The sequence below is a fragment of the Amborella trichopoda genome, chromosome 9 (assembly GCF_054954075.1).
Source record: "Amborella trichopoda isolate Santa Cruz 75 chromosome 9, AtrichopodaSantaCruz75HAP2 v2.0, whole genome shotgun sequence".
Taxonomy (NCBI): domain Eukaryota; kingdom Viridiplantae; phylum Streptophyta; class Magnoliopsida; order Amborellales; family Amborellaceae; genus Amborella; species Amborella trichopoda.
The window spans coordinates 20,703,903-20,707,796 of NC_142344.1; the positions used below are offsets into that span (position 1 = coordinate 20,703,903).

The following is a 3,894-nucleotide window of genomic DNA, read 5'->3' on the forward strand; positions in this document are numbered from 1 at the left end:
ATGGATTCACATGGGTAGTTTCTCTCGAAAAAAGTTATAACCAATGGTCTAAATATTTCCTTCATAAAATTATTTTATAAAATTTGATTTTCTAATAAATTCATAATATCCATGTTAAAGATTATATATTCCTTAAAAATTAGGTTTAAAATTTATCTCAAAAATGAACTTTTAAGAGATGACGCATCTCTATACATGAGTCCCTATGAGTCCCATGACTTGTAGAAACCCTTTCCCTTTCTAATTACTATGTGGAAAATTGTTTCATTCGGGCTGGACCGCATTTCAACATATGCGGTCCAGAAAGTGTAAAGCATCTATCTTAAAGATGGATGCAAGTAGGTGTTCCATCTAAAAATAATAGAAACTAACGGTCTAAATAGTTTCTTATTAGAATAATTATTTTTAGTTTTTAAAATTTATTTATTTATTCATATTAATGATCTCCATATTAGAGATTACATGTCTCTAAAAATAAAGTCTTAAAATCTATCTCAAAAATAGATTTATCAATAGGCCCGTATTTCTACATATACGGGCTTGGCAGCATAGAAACTGGGTCCTTACTATGTCTACCCGCCGATGTTACCTAGAGAGAGAGAGTGAGGGAGATAGAAAGAGAGAAATTTGAAAGAAGTTGCGTATAGAGAGTGAGGAATAAAAATCTCTTCCATAGAAAGAGAATTTGGCATGTTAGCCTTTGCCAAATCAACTGCAACTGCTATTTTCCACCCAAAAGGTCGCCTTAACACGATTTTATAGTCCAAGGTTGCAGCCGTTGGATAAAACAAATCCAACCATCTCAAACAAATGACAGTTGAGAGCGGGGCCTTTATATTTCTGGACCAGACGAACAAAGCCATTTGGAAACCAAATTTAATGAGCTTACAAAGAGAAAGCGAGAAGAAGAGAGAAGAGGCAGGCACAAGAATAGAAAGAAAAAGAGAGAGAAAGAAGAGAGAAGAGGCAGAAGTATAGAGAGAATAAAGGTTAGTGATAGAGAGGGAGATAAGACTGGTTTTTTCTTGCTCTTTTCTTAGTTCAGTCTTCTCACAGTAGGAGAAACCCTAATTTTTTAATTCCACTCGAGAATTCACCTCCATTTTTTCTTTTCTTCTGTTCTTTCAGGTCTTGGAGCTAGTGTTTTTGGGCAAAATTTGGAAGAGGAGATGGCAACAACCAGGAATGTAGTGCCCCTAATCAGAGGCAATAGATCGTTTTAGGGTTTATTTATTTTATGGTGAATTCTCTGAAATTTTAGCTGGTTGCTCATTTAGAATCTAGTTTTTTTTTTCATCAGCAAGGAAATTTTTATATTCTTTTGATTTTTTTCATCTCCAGAGTTTTTAACTCAAAGGATGATTTAGGGAATCTTTTCATTTGCAACTAATTCTGTGATTTTTTTCACAAAATTGATTCAAAATCAGTTTCTTTTAACATATTTTGTTAGAAATCTTAGAATACTTAATGTTATTTTCTTCTCTGAAACTAGGTCTGATATATTTTCAGGAACATTTCCTAAATCAGTTTTAGGTTTTCATTGGCTCAGTTCTTTTGTGGCCTCGCGAGTTCTTCCATGGCCATTTATTCTTTGTTTTTTCATTATTGTTACAGAATCTATGTTTATTTTTATATATATATATCTCAAAATGCATTTCTCTTTGGGTTTTCAGAAGTTTTGGAGCTTCTGGCCAATGCACAGGTGGTTGTTGTAACCAATAAGGTAAATGAACAGATCCTCTCCCCCCCTCCCCCTCCTTTTTTATTATTTTCTTCTCAATTCTTACCATTCGAATCATTATCTCCCTTGTGAATGATTTTTCTGTCCATATAAAATTCCCAACCTGTGATATAATCAGGCATTAAAGAAGGAGATTATTTCTTCTGGCTACTTCTAATATGATAAGCTTAGGCGAAATTCCATATTATTACATGGTATAGAATTAGGCATAAGAATTGGGTATCCTAAATAGCCAATTGTGATAGTCCATCTAAATTTTTCATCTTATTTGTACTTGTTTTTTATCATTGATGAACTTCTTCTTCATCGAGTTTGCTTGCAAACAAAAAGCGCAAAAGCAACTTATCATTGAAGCGGCTCTCTTTAGGTTATTTGATATGTGAGATCTTGATCTTGATCTCTTTAGGTCATTTGATATGTGAGATCTTGATCTTGCAAGCTTGATTTGATTTATTTCTACTGTAGCATTGCTCTTGCTTCTTTGATGCAAGTATGGAGTGAATCTTCTTGAGCTTTACCTGTGTGGTTTGCAACTTTGTTAAGTAACTTATTCTTGTTTCCACAAGATCTTCTCCCTTGTTTAGAAGTTTCACTGTGGTTGTTTCTTCTGATGCAAAATTTTTCTTACTGGCCTCTGCCCCTCATGTAAATCCCTAGATCTTCGCCCACGTTTCCCTTCCCCCCAACCCAAAAAAAACACAAAAAAGTAAATCATGTCATTCATGTCAACTGGTAGAAACTAAGTTGCATAGGAGGTGTGTAGGAGTAGGAACCATCTTTAGAAGGTTAGACGGCCTCTTAGAACAATCTTATAATATATGTGCATACGTATGTTTATATATTCAAAATTAAATATCTATCATACATAATAAATTTGTGTAATGTACATACAAAAAATATGTTCATAAAAAATGCTTATTGTTGCATGTTTTTATGGTAAAATAATTTCATGGTCACTGGTCACATCGCTGTTCTTTTATCCTATAAGTTGTATAATCTCATTCGTAGTAGCAGCTATGATAATCCAAGCCTTGGACAGTTGCTCCTTGCATGCAAGTAGTCCAGAGTGACTGCTGATGGAGCAGGCATTTGGTTTAGTATGTGTTTCATGGAACTAGTTTATAGACTCTCTTTATCAAGATAAGATATGATTGTACGACAGTTTGCTAATTTGGCTTTGAGGAACACCTTCGAGGATTTGTGTTTTTTTGTGACATTTTGGGCCCTAAATGTGGAATCGTGGTCTTGAAGTTGTAGGAGGTTCCTGCAACTAAAGGGTAGGTGCATTATGGATTTCGGTCCTCTCAGGGGAGATGGGTGACTCTATTCTTCTCAAATTAACCCTCGGGTAGCATCCTTCGTTGATCCGGTAGCATCCAATTAACTCTCGGGTAGCATCATTCCTTGTTTAGAAGTTTCATTGTGGTTGCTTCTTCTGATGCAAATTTTTTCTTGCTGACCTCTGCCCCTCGTGTAAATCCCTAGATCTTCTCCCATGTTTTCTTGATCCCCTCCCCCTCCCCATCAAAAAAAAAAAAAAAACCACAAAAATGTAAAACAAATCATGTCATTCATGTTAACTGGTAGAAACTAAGTTGCATAGGAGGGGTGAGGTGTAGGAACCATCTTTAGAAGGTTAGAAGGCCTCTTAAAATAATCTTATAATATATGTGCATACGTATGTTTGTCTATTCAAAATTTGTGTAATGTAAATACAAAAAATATGTCCATGAAAAATGCTTATTATTGCATGTTTTTATGGTAAAACATTTTCATGGTCACTGGTCACATCACTATCCTTTTATCCTATAAGATGTATAATCTCATTCGTGGTAGCAGCTATGATAATCCAAGCCTTAGACAATTGCTCCTTGCATGCAAGTAGTCCAGAGTGACTGCTAATGGAGCAAGTATTGGTTTAGTATGTGTTTCATGGAACTAGCTCATAGACTCTCTTTATCATGGTCACTGGTTACATCGTTGTTCTTTTATCCTATAAGTTGTATAATCTCATTCGTGGTAGCAGCTATAATAATCCAAGCCTTAGACAATTGCTCCTTGCATGCAAGTAATCCAAAGTGACTACTGATGGAGCAAGTATTTGGTTTAGTATGTGTTTCATGCAACTAGTACATAGACTCTCTTTATCAAGA

The 3,894-nt window shown here is 35.0% G+C and overlaps 1 long non-coding RNA gene across 1 annotated transcript; it reads left to right on the plus strand.

Moving 5' to 3' along the window:
* The first annotated feature begins 784 nt into the window (after positions 1–784).
* Positions 785–2,303, plus strand: LOC105420798 (uncharacterized). Its single transcript, XR_966731.3, has 3 exons — positions 785–989; positions 1,129–1,240; positions 1,674–2,303. It is a non-coding gene; the product is annotated as an uncharacterized LOC105420798 (long non-coding RNA).
* Positions 2,304–3,894: the final 1,591 nt, after the last annotated feature.